The 12,922-nt window shown below is 42.8% G+C and overlaps 1 protein-coding gene across 8 annotated transcripts in view; it reads left to right on the top strand.

Moving 5' to 3' along the window:
* Positions 1-9,999: 9,999 nt before the first annotated feature.
* ARB2A (ARB2 cotranscriptional regulator A) overlaps positions 10,000-12,922 on the top strand; it is a 265,848-nt gene continuing 262,925 nt past the window's right edge. For 6 of the 8 annotated variants that reach the window (XM_087761455.1, XM_087761449.1, XM_087761451.1 and 3 more), the window contains exon 1: positions 10,011-10,097. The gene's annotated coding sequence lies outside the window, so the exon portion shown is untranslated. Of the gene's footprint in view, positions 10,098-12,922 lie in introns of all 8 variants that reach the window. The other 2 variants (XM_087761453.1, XM_087761450.1) reach the window with 1 other exon arrangement.

The raw sequence follows: 12,922 nt of genomic DNA, 5'->3' as shown, positions 1-12,922 counted from the left end.
CAAGGCAATGGTCGAAAGACTGAGGAATTAGACCCATTGCCCAATTAGGCATGAAATGAGAAAGTAACCTGATGGCAACGGGGAGATTTCTAAGCAAGCATATAGATCTTGAGGAGGTCCTGGCTGGTGCAAAGCTGCTTCTCTCTAGTAACTGTCCATGTTGTAAACAGTGGTATGAGTGGAAACAGAAGCTTTAAAACTATTGTAAGTGTAAGGCCCAGGAAATGGGCAAGGGTGAAATTGCTTTTTCCTCTACCTTTGGACTCCAGCACCTGGGAAGCAGACTAAACTGACTGACATTGCCAGGCAGGCAGTACAAGAAAAGCGTGTGAGGCAGATTGGGTATCACTGAGGGCCTTGTAATACCCATCAGTAAAATGATGAAGGAACCAGATTATTCCTGTCTAGCAATAGCATTTGAGAATAGACTGTTAGCTATTATTGCAGCATGTGAAACAATGACATAGAGCTGACAAAAAACACTCTGAAAAGCAAGGAATCATGCAAACAAGCAAAAATAAATCCAAACCCTTTTTTCTTTTTCCTGAAAAAGTGATTCTATAACAAGTGTCTCAGGAAGAACTGGCAGTTACCAAGTAATAATGACATAAAGTCATCATCTGAATTAAGATTGTATGTCTAAAGTTAGCAGGCTGACAAGAAGCCACTCAAGTCATGGCTAGTGCAAATCTGATGACTACCAGATTGAGTCTTTAGACCCAATGACAACTTCAGCTGTTAGTAGGTTGTAACCATCTCTGAGGAGATATTTCATATCTCCTACTGAAGAAAGTGTTTTAATGTCAAAATAGCTCATTATCCAGTTTCTGCAGTAAATTGAGCCAAGTTCCAACAAACAGTCTCAGCGTCTACACAGCCCTGAGTCACATCCATTCTGTGTCTAGAAATGAGGCAATGAACCGCATGATGGTGATCACACTCAACAGGTATGATCTTCTCCAGTTGCTAGCTCAAAGGGCATGCCACGTCTGCCATGACAAACTCAGGTTTCAAACTTTGTTCATGGTGGAGGTCTGCTGCAACAGCACATAACTTTCTCTTTTCAGGCCAGCTTTTTAGAAAAATATTCTCTTTACAGCTCTCCCAATAAATAAATAAATACATTGATTAAAATTACTCTTGTAAAACAAGCACTCAGTCATTAGAAAACACGTGATGCATGATTACTAATGCACCCATTTGTGTTCCTTAAGATAACTGTTAATGACATGGTCATATATATTTTGTCCCTAGATGAATTCACTAGAGCACAGAACTATGGTTACACAAGCAACTTTGGTAAATTTGTAATTACCTAACAGCCAACTACTTTATTTTTTGTCCCATAATCTGTGTTTTCTATGTAAAATTTCTAATTAAACTTCCGGATATTTGCTCTCCCTAAAGAAATAGTATCTATATATATAGCTCTTCATGTGTCATCTTGACTCTGTTTTGCTTTCCACCTCAATATTGTCTTTCAGGCATCCTTGAAAAATTTACGGGTTAATGTTTGTTATAATTTAGAATGTGAGTACTGCTGGCACTCAGTTATACATGGGTAGATAATTCATTTTCTAGACTGACTGTCATAAGGACTTGAAGCAGTGTAGGTCCTATATGGGTAATTATTTCAGGTTTAGGGTCGTCTGAACACTTCTGCTCCTGATGTTCCACATGCATTTTGTAATATCTATGGTTTTCCATGTTCTAAGCTACCTGTGTTACCTGGGATAGCGGGAGCTATTTGTATGCATTGCTGTTTGTGAGTTATTTATGATTTTTACTTAAACCAATGTATTTTCCCCCAGGTTTTATTTCCTTTAAGTTCTCTGAACTTTCAATTTACACTTGAAAATCCATAGCACATCTGTGTTCACAACCTACAAACACCTGTTTACATATCAATAAAGCCTATGTCTTCTCAGACCTGATACAGAGTCTTAGAGAACCAAGAATTTAATAAATGTAAACTTCAAACCAACCACCTGCAAGGTTATCATTCAAGAAATGTAGCAGTCATTTCCACTTGGAATTTCACCTCTACATATATTCCAGAAACAACACCTTCAGGGAGTTGTTTGCTTATGTTCTGGACTCTTTATTGGTATCTATAATAAACATGTCTTAAATGGGTTTTATTATGTAGATTAAGATTATGCTTTCCCTCTAGAGAATGGAATGAACATTGGGGAGGTAAGAGGTTGAAATGGCAGGTGGTTTTTAACTGGCGTATGGACTAGCAAACAGATTACTTTCTACAGTAAACCAGATGTGGCTTTGGGAATGAAATAATCTTGGCAGGAATCCTACCTGCAGGTATGTATTAACTGCAGGAAATTGACAGCTGAACATGTGCTACGAAGACCTTCTTCAGTGGCAAATGGATTACATCTCTTCAAGCAGCGACAGTTTCTATTCCATTTAAGGCTCCCAAATTTCACACACGCCCATCTGCTTTATGAATGGCCAGTTTGATGGAGGTTGTTGCATTAATGCAATGCAAATGTGTAATGTTAATCATCTGGCCTTCTCTTCTCTCCAGACAAGCACTTAACCAGAACATGGTAGACTGTCCTTTATTTCCGACAACTATGCAGGGTCCTGATCAACGTTACTGAGCAAGACTGTACCTCTACCAGACTTTGGTATCAGAACACAGATACCTCCACACTGAAGAGTCACTGAATGCAGTTTAACTTTTCATGTTTTAAAGGTGCTGTATATGCCTAGTGCAGTTCTTGGATTTGTGAACCAAAACAAACCAGTCCTGTGACCCTTTCATTTTCATTCCTTCCCCTTCTCACTCTTCCCCAATTTTGGCTGAGCTGTCAGTTTTATGATTGCTCCTGCCATTTCCAGATGAGGCTGTGACCACACCTTACACAGCAGTGTACAAAATACATAGAAAGTGATTAACTGTCTCAAAGAGCATCCAGTGCATACAGAGGAGTAATTATCCAGGCCCAGTAGTGAGACACTTTTTGGTCAAAGCTTTTTGCATTTTAACCCCACACTCTTTGACATTTGGGCAGACCTCCAATCTGACAAGCTTCAAGGTGAGACACACCTACTCATTTTGTAGGAGCTTGGTAGCTTGGTTTGGGTTTTGTTTAAAGGAGAGGACAGGAAGAGGAACGGATTGTTTGTTTATTATTATGTTTATAATGTTATGTTAATTTTATTGCTTTTGTTGCTGTTTTGGTTTCTTTCCATCTGGACTGATGATTGGTCAATACATGACGGTTACAATCTGCTTAAGTACTCTGGGCATTGATAAAGTCACTGTAGCTGCCAGTAGCAACAGTAATTCGTGAGTTTAGTCTTTGTAAAAACTGTCTGTCATGGCAATAGGCACTATAGGACTTAATTCAATCTAAATCTCTCTACTGAAATGGTCTATCATTAACATGATTTCGTGGTTCAGCTTTGTCAGGTCTCTCCCTGATAACCATAGTATTCCTTCTATGGTTAGAAGTGGGAAGACCAGAAGAATGCTGGTATCTTACATGCTGTGCCTTTTTAGGGATCTCATTTTTCCAACTCAGGATCCAAAAGGTGCACTTACAACTACATAACGGAAAAGGTACATGTATTTGCTTTTCCATTTTATGTGTACACAAATTGTTTAGATGACAGTTGTACAATTTTTAAAAAAGTTATATAATACCCTGGAGCAGGCATCTGCTCTAACATGCATAATTTATTCAAAAATCATTTGTAGAGTTGAGGGATTGATAGTTTGGAACAGAAAAATTATAGGTATGCTAAGTACATTCTTGCAAAAATCAATCATGCAATCATATATTAAGATCCAATATTTCAAAATTCAAAGTACAATTAAATTGTTTGCACATGTAACAGCAGTGAAATAACTTTGCAAGGGCTACCTCATAAACCCATATATCTACAAAGTAAATAGCAGAACACAGACCATAAAGTTCTGTCAATAGCGTTGCTTTCAATCTTTGTTTCATTCCACCAAAACTTTTCATACCAGTCTGGCATTTTTTTGAACAACTATATACAGGACCAAAGAATTAGGAGTGGTAACCTGAAATATAGATCATATATATTTAATCTTTACAAGAAATGCAAAAGCAGTAAGTGAAAAACAAAGACATAACAGACTGTAAAAACTCTCGAGAACATATAATGAAGCATAAGAGTGAATGTCACGACAGATTTATGTATGTTCTAGTTTCAGCAAAAACTGCTGAAGACAAATTTGAGAATATTTGTGTATCATACTTTTGGCACAATAACAGGAACCAAAATAAATTATCCAGGAATAAGACATAAGAAACAGATTCAGGGTGTAAACAACAAGCCGAATAAGAATTTTGAATTAAAAGAAAAATTTCAAGCCAAAAGAAAGAGAGGTTTTTCAGCCTTGCAGAGCACTCAAGAACAATGCTGGGTTTTCGTGAGTATTCAGTATTTCACTTTTTTTAAAAAGTTTCTAATTTAATTCTTGTGAAAAATGTTTCTCAAAAGGTAACACATCATCTTTGTCAGGAAAGCTAACATATTTTTATTTTCCATGAAATGCGTTCTCTGTATTTATGCACCATACATGGTACACAAAAAGCCTATTCCATCAATGTCAAGCCAAAAGAACAAATGAAAAGAAACTACAAAGGGAATTCTAGAGATGATTTTTTTTTCTCCTACTATCTTTTCTTTTGGACTTAGCCTCAGAAGGAATTTTTGTGTCCCAAAAGACACAAGATAACTTTTCCCAAGAATCACGCATCCTAAAGGTTGCTATTCTCAAATGCAACTGCTAGATGACAAGGCTATGCCTTTTTTTTTTTTTTTAACCTCTGGAAATAGTAGCTGTCATTGATAAAATATGTTTATTTAATTTTAAAAAAATTGGTATATTTAAAAAAAATTTCCAGATCTGTGTGTGACAAGAGCTGGGTTGAAGTCACTCAGGCTTCTATTGTGCAAACACATTCTTCAGCAGTAAATAATATCTTGTGATTTTCATAAAGTAAGTCACATGAGATGGTCAGTAGGACAGAGCAGAAGTACAATGCATTTTTTTTATGTGATTCTTCTCTACCCTGATACCCTTTGCATCTTTTTGTCATAGCAAAAGATTCCTAAACTGGATCACATCCTTCAACTTCAGGATTCAGTGCAAAGCTCAAGTGGTATAAACAGACCACTTCACATTTATTGCAAATGCAAATCCAGCCCACGTTAAAATAAAACTGATCAGGCTCAGCATACTTTGGTGCCCCTGTTGCGAACCACATTTGTGAGGTTTAGCATGTGCTTAAGCAGCAGTAATCTGACTGAGAACTAAAGACGTTAATACTTCACATTGTCAGGTGCTGAAAGCAGAAACGTAGATACTTCGGAAGAAAGGGCTGTGGTGTTCTACCAGCACTGAACCACAGGAGGATTTAACAACTGCTTATGAAAGTTGCATTGCAGGATAGCTATTAAAATCAGACATCCTACTTGCTAGAATCATCTATCAGCTGCTTCTAAAATCCTGCCCACCTTCTGTGTGTCATCTGGAGGAGATAAAGTTTTAATTGTGAGCGGGTGGTATAAAAAACATAGGAAAAAAAAGACAAGGCGCCTTCTGTCATTCCAAATTTCTTGTCCTATCTTGCTTTATGTTTTAGTGTCTTTGTGCCAGTTGAAGTTTTGCAGGCAGCTTTTAAAAAGACAAAAAATACAAATAAAATCAATAGAAACAAATAAAATCTAGGACAACAAAAAGCAGACCATAAAGAATGTACTGCAGAGAACGGGAATAAAAAATACTGCATCTTGCAGCTTTTTCCCTTTTATGCTTTGACTCATTTCTCACCTAAGTTTAAAATAATTCCTAGATGCCTTTGTATCCATTACTAAATTCCCTTTTTGTCTTTTTGTGCTGCATTTGTATTTACGACCTTAAGAGCTTCTTCCCTGTTTCCACTAAGCTACAGTATTAAACAGCAGAAGCTTGTGTTTTGGGGTTCAAAATGGTTTCATTCATATTTTCATTCAGCTTTTCTGTTCAATTTTTTTAGTTGATGAGACTTGACATTTTTTTCAGCCATTCGAAATAAGCCTTGTTAAAGCAGTACTTATGTTACTGTAATAAGAACTGTCTTCAGACCATGATCACTTGTCATAGACACTACAAATATTTGGTTCCCCTGGTGTGCTCCTCTTTAGATATGATGATGAAGTCTTAAAATAACTTCTCCCATGTTCAATACAGTTCTTTTGAGTTACATTTTTTGCCTCTAAATTTAAAAAAAAAAATAGTATTTTCATACTGACAGCACTGAACATTTCATGCTCTGTCATGCAGACTGCAGCCCTCGGTGAGAACAGGTTTTCTCATCTCCATGCTGCAGACACTCGCGAAGCCACTCGCCCAGGTCGGTGCCTCCTTCAGCAGTCGGCCGGCCTGCTTACCTCACATTCCCAGGGCATCCCAGCCCTCTTCCTTCCAAGGCATAATTAGTTTAAGTGGCTTTCTTGAAAGTCTCTGTGTCTTTTTTCTGAGTTTGATTTTTTTTTCCCCCTGTGCTGTTTTCAGTGCAGTGTCGCCGCTATTTCACATGACTAGCAGTTGACAATTTTTCTCTTTGAAACTCCCTCTCTTTCAAATTCAATTTCCTAATTGTTCCATGGGAAAGGAACACAGTCTCTGGCCTTTGTTTTATTATTTATATTTTGGGAAGGAAAAAACAAAGGCATGGTAAAAGAAAGGACTCCTTTAGGGATCAAGTCCAGGCAAACACATGATAGATGATGTCTAGCTCATACTAGAAAAAAGAAAAATGCCTCTCTACTTCAGGTCCATGACCATCTCTGACTATTGGCTTAACCATCGTGGCAAGACACAGAGAATCAGGTCTCATGAGGTCTTCAAGAATCTTAATGTCCTTAAGAGAGATCTCTTTCCTCCTCATTTACCCTAACTAACGAGTTCATAGCAAGGTTTTTCTGTTCTTTCAGTGCCTGACTTTGAACTTTATGCTGTTAAATTTCATCCCATTTCTCCCACTCTAGTCAAGAAGACCATTACTCATGATACCTTCCAACTTAGGGCCATCTGCACATTTCATGGACGCATATCAAATTCTTATCTCTGTGTCATTAATGACTATATTGCACAGATTATGTCCAAAACCTAATTACAGTCCCCAAAGAGTGTTCCTGCTCGCTTATCTCCTACCTGATAACTGCCTTTCAGCTTAGGCTTTTGCAGTCTCCTCCTTAGCCGCTCCACATCCACCTTACCAGATAATTCTGGTCTGAATTATCATTATCCCCACCTTCAACACTATTCCGCATGGGGAATCATATCAGATCCTTCAGATACATCAGGGTGTTGATTTACTCATGTGTAGGAGACTGTGATCATACTGGAATGACATGATCTGCTCTGGGTAGCACCAGTCTGCAACTTACCACACTTTCTATTTGTATTTATGTTCACAAGTATGTGAAAACTGAGTGGAGAGCAGTGACAAGCGGTCTTCCTTGGGGGTCGGTATTTCGACCGGCGCTGTTTAACATCTTTGTCAGCGACACAGACAGCAGAATCGAGTGCACCCTCAGCAAGTTTGCCGACAACACCAAGCTGTGTGGTGCAGTCGACACGCTGGAGGGAATGGATGCCATCCAGAAGGACCTTGACAGGCTGGAGAGCTGGGCCCACGTGAACCTCATGAAGTTCAACACGGCCAAGTGCAAGGTCCTGCACATGGGTCAGGGCCATCCACAGTATCAGTACAGGCTGGGGGTGAAGGGATTGAGAGCAGCCCTGAGGAGGATTGGGGGTACTGGGGGATGAAAAGCTGGACATGAGCCAGCAATGTGCACTCACAGCCCAGAAAGCCAACCGCATCCTGGGCTGCATCCAAAGAAGTGGGGCCAGCACGTCGAGGGAGGTGATTCTGCCCCTCTACTCCACTCAACAAGCAATAAAGAAACAGGTCTAAAACACTGGGCTTAAGTAACATACCCGTAGCCATCTATGAATGCTATAGCATTAGGAGGGATAGAAGACTGAAGAAGAAAACAGAAACAGATTTTGGAAAAGAATCAAAACACTCCATTACTTCAAAGATTCCAGCAAATGACTATTATTTACCACACACTACCTCTGTTTCCTCTTCACTGCTGATATTTGGAATTTTGAGGTCAGTCCTCTAATGAGACTTGGAGACTTCCCCTTTCAACCTGCTACCTCTCTGTAATACAAAGAGCTTCAAATTTATGGTGAATAGGTCTTTGCTGGTCAAGCATCTCCAAAACCACTACCCCCCCTCCCTGCCTTGTTTTGATAAACTTTTCCTCCTTGAATCCTTCCCTGGATCTGTAATTATAAAGGGCTGTACCAAGATCACAGACAGACACTGGTTTTAGCTGTCCTGCTCACGTAAGTTGCCCCTGAAACTTGTTTCTGATGCCTATATTTTAGTGGTTCACTTTTGTTGTTTGGATTTTGGGTTGTTTTTTTTTTCATTCAGATTGTAGGAGATGGAGAATGACAGGGAACCAGAATAAGAAATGGGTCCAAATTTAAAATAGCCCAACAAAAAATAGCAACTACTGGTCCTAACCAGCTTCACTTTGCAACCCAGTACTACTTGCGAAGAGAGATGGCATGAACTTTGAACGAGAGGGTAAGATTGCTTAAGTCAATGCAGTTACCAATCAGTGTTCATTAAATGATTCCCTTGATATCCTCCCCCAACCTGCAGTTCTTTGGTTCTGCCACAGATAATAGTCAGAGCTGATGGGCTAGACCTCAATCACGGCACTGTCGCATGGCGTCCCAAATATCCCATCAAAAGATGGACATCTAAGCACCACTTTTTCCTAACAGGGGATATAGAGGGGGAAATGCACCTCAATACCAGTGGCTCAACTCAAAATACCAAACAAAATTTGTACAATGTAAATAGACAAGTTCTCCAAGACATTATAACATCTCTTACATTGAGGAAGAAAATTAATTCACTTATTCCTTCCTTGGGTGTTGCAGAAAGCCATTGAAAGCAAAACATACAAGCTTGCTGCTTTCGGTCATAACAGAGAGAGCAGCTGGGAGCAACCTGGATGAGAAATGTTTTTATCTTCTCCCACGTAGACCTGTCCATGGCTCTAGGTCAGTGGATTTGGCCATCAATGACAAGCGGGAGCTAAGAGAGGGTGGAACACTCCAGTTGCGTGCCTGGTACACTGCCTGTCTCGGTTGTCCTTGGGACAGGAACAGCTCACAACCTTCCTGTGCTGACAGAGCCATGAGCAGTGGAAATCTCCACCCAGCACCTGCATAACGCAGGTTTTCAGCAGTCATTTGACCAACTCTGGAATGCTTTTCAAGGCGGGAAGACAAGGCATCCCTGAGACAAAACTCAGTGCACTTCCTCTTGCCATGCCAGAGCAGGGCTGCTGGGACCACCGGTGGGGGTCGGTCTTTGTTTTAGCACAGGCCAACACGACACCCTCCTCACGTATCCCTGAGGATGCCTGAAACACCTGGCGTGAAAAATTTAATCCCAAATCTTTTCTTTTTACAAATCCCTAAGCTACCAAAACGGAAACACGACCTCCCCCGGGAGACCCGCCCGCCCGAGGCGCCCCCTGCGCGGCAGCCCCAGGTCCAGATGCCGTTACCCGCCCAGTCCGTGCCCGCGGGGCCCGCAGGCTCTGCCCCTCCTCAGGAGGGCCCGGAGGTTGCTCCCACCGAGCTCCTCAGAACCCACCTCCCCGGGGGGAAGCCGCGGCCTGCGGGTCTCGCCGGGCAGCGCCAGCCCCGAGCGCGGTTTTGGCGGCGCCCGGGGATGGATCAGAGGGGGCCGGGGAGGCCGGGGCGCTGAGGGGACCGGACCGGACCAGGCCAGACCAGGGCCAGGGCCAGGGCCAGGGCCAGGGCCGCCGCCGCCGCCGCCTCCCTGCGCGCTCCACTTCCGGGTTCCCCGCCGCGCCCCCGGGCGCTGACGTCACCGCGCGCGGACCCCGGAAGTGGGGCGGGCGGGCGGGCGGCGGCAGGAGCCGGAACGGTGGCACGTTCCCCCGTGACGGTGCCGCGCGCGCCCCGCCCCGCCGGCGACGGGCGCCAGGTACGTGCTGCGGCCCGGCCCCGGCCCCGGCCCGCCGCCGGCGGTGGTGGAGGGGCGCGGGGAGCGGCGGCGGGCCCTGAGGCGGGAGGGGGGCGACCGGCCTTCACCCCACCGGCGGCGCTGTGGCGGGCGGGAGGGAGGGCGGGCGGGTGAGGGCGGCGGTGCCTAGCCTCCCCTCACAGCCCTGCCCCGGGGGAAGGTGCTGGGCGCGGCGGGCCTCGCCTGTCCGCGGCCTCAGGCCTGAAGCGGCGGCGGGGCTGGAGGGGAGCGGCGGCGGCGGCGTCTCGTCCTGTTGCTCCGCGGGTGTAGAAGTCGATCGGTGCTGCCCGGCCTGACGGAACCCGTGTCCGTGAGGGGGGGACGCGGCCACGGTGTCTCCTTCGCCCCGGCACCGGCCCCGCCGGCAGCTGCTCCACGTGTTTGCACCTTCTGAGCTGCCTTCCCATACCGAGAGTGGCAAATGAACCAGGAACAGAGGATAACAATAATAATTTCTAATTTTCTAAACAATTTAACGCATTTTTAGTTTAGAAATGCATGCTGGCAGTCATTGCTGCAGCTTTCTGGTGCTGTCAGCCACTTTCACAAAACAAGACTTGTCAGTTTTCCCTCTTACCTAATGCAGGCTTTCTGTACAGTTGTAAATGACAAAAAGTTACTGCATGAGCATAATTCTCCTGACTTAATAATATAGTTGGGCTTGAGAGATAATTTTCATCCTGAGTTTTGCTTTCCTAGTTACGCGTGACTGAAAACTTTTTCGAGTGAAGTTTCTCGTAGTTGGTCTGGCAGTTTAGAAAACTGCATGAAATACGTGTCATTTCTGAGTTACCCAGACATACGTGTAGGGAGATAATTTTTCACTTTAAATTATTACTGTTACTTGGTTTTGGTTTGGCAAAGAGATAACTCAAAATTCATTATTCTGAAACATCAGATGTTGCATGTCTATAATTCCTTTCAAAAAAACATGCACTTTGCTTTTTAAAGAAATGATGGCTTCTTTTTCCTTTCAAAGCTAAATATAGAAGCTTTTGATAGAGAATGTACACTTCCCTTCCAGATAGTTAAATTTTAACTGTGACATTACATGAGCCAAGCTGCTCAGCCTCATGTAAGCTGGCTTAATACTTCTTCACAAAATGTAGCATCCACTTTATGCTATTTCTGCATAAGTTTTTGGCTAAGGTAGTTGTCCTGGTTTCAGCCGGGATAGAGTTAATTTTCTTCCTAGTAGCTGGTTTAGCGCTGTGTTTTGGATTTAGGAGAATAATGTTAATAACACACTGATGTTTAGTTGTTGCTAAGCAGTGCTTACACTGGTCAAGGACTTTTCAGCTTCCCATGCTCTGCCCGGTTCACAAGAAGCTGGGAGGGGGCACAGCCAGGACAGCTGACCCAGACTGGCCAAAGGGCTATGCCATACCGTATGGCGTCATGCCCAGTATATAAATGGGGAGGACCTTCGGAGTGATGTCACTTGTCTTCCCAAGTAACCGTTAAACAAGCCCTGCTTTCCTGGAGATGCTTGAACACCTGCCTGCCAGTGGGAAGTAGTGAATGAATTCCTGTTTTGCTTTGCTTGCATGTGTGGCTTTTGCTTTCCCTATTAAACTGTTTTTATCTCGACCCATGAGTGTTCTCGCTTTTACCCTTCCGATTCTCTCCCCATCCCACTGGGGGGGAGTGAGCAAGCGGCTGTCTGGGGCTTACTTGTCAGCTGGGGTTAAACCACAACAGTAGTAAGTTTGAATAAGCAGGTAACAGGCCTTGGTCAGGACGTACCGTCATTGGCAAAAGAGGTATTATAAAATTGACAGCAGTTACAAAGCTAACTGAATATCTTTGGTCTTAACTGCACAGTGATTCGGTGACACAGTAAAGAGTAGCGTAGTGACAATATTTGCTTTCAAAGAAACATAAATACCACTGGTACAGCGAAAAGATGGGGTCCTTTTAGTAATTGCTAATATTTTCTTGGAATCGTTAATGAAGCTGTAGGTGAAAGAGAGTGGCAGCATGTCATGCTACCCATGGTAAAGCTGCCTGATGATAGCACATTGATTAGAGAATGCCTGCGGGATGTTAAAATGAGGTATTTTGAAATTATGTAGGAAAAGGTAAAAATGCTCTATGTAGAGAAAACTAAAGTCTTGGCAATTGAAGATTCTTAATGGCTTAGAGGGTATCATAGAGTGATACTGATGTAAAATACAGGAAGCATGTCTTTATATGCTCCTCTGGGTTTGGAATTGAACAGATATGGTGTTCTGAGTGTTCCGGATATTATTTCACTTTTTTTCAAAAAAACTAATAATCATTCTTTGCTTGTTAGAGTACTGGTCTTCACAGGGTAGCTCTAGACAGAAGCCCCAGGCGATGGCTGTATCCGTTGCTGAAGTCACTGCCATTACTTACTGCCTGCTGGTCTGCTGGAGGTCTGATGTGCCACCCTTAGTGTTAGTCTGAGCACTCCCCAGCCCGCCTCAGTCAAGACATGGTGGGTTAAGACAGATGTAATATTTATAGTGTTTAAGCTGACCTGACTCTTTTTCTCTGAAATAGATCAGCAGATGCTGGTAGGCTTAGGAATGAGATGAAAACTTCCAGCAGGCCAACAGTACTGAGCAGCTGGAGATGGACAAGGGCATCATCATTTCAGAAGCATAGTGCATGCTCAGAATGCTGTCTGCCTTACTGAAATACCTTTAATTATTGGAGTTTTCTCACCAGTGCCTGGATTTTGTCTGTTTTCTTCAGATTGCTTTTTCAGTGATTGTAGCCAATTATGACTATATGTTAATCTGCTAGTTGACTTGACCATG

The sequence above is a fragment of the Nipponia nippon genome, unplaced genomic scaffold (assembly GCF_047370975.1).
Source record: "Nipponia nippon isolate SJK-2023a ecotype South Korea unplaced genomic scaffold, ASM4737097v1 scaffold_24, whole genome shotgun sequence".
NCBI classification, from domain to species: Eukaryota; Metazoa; Chordata; class Aves; order Pelecaniformes; family Threskiornithidae; genus Nipponia; species Nipponia nippon.
Note: the sequence above shows the minus strand (reverse complement) of the source record. Positions and strands in the feature narration are given on the sequence as shown.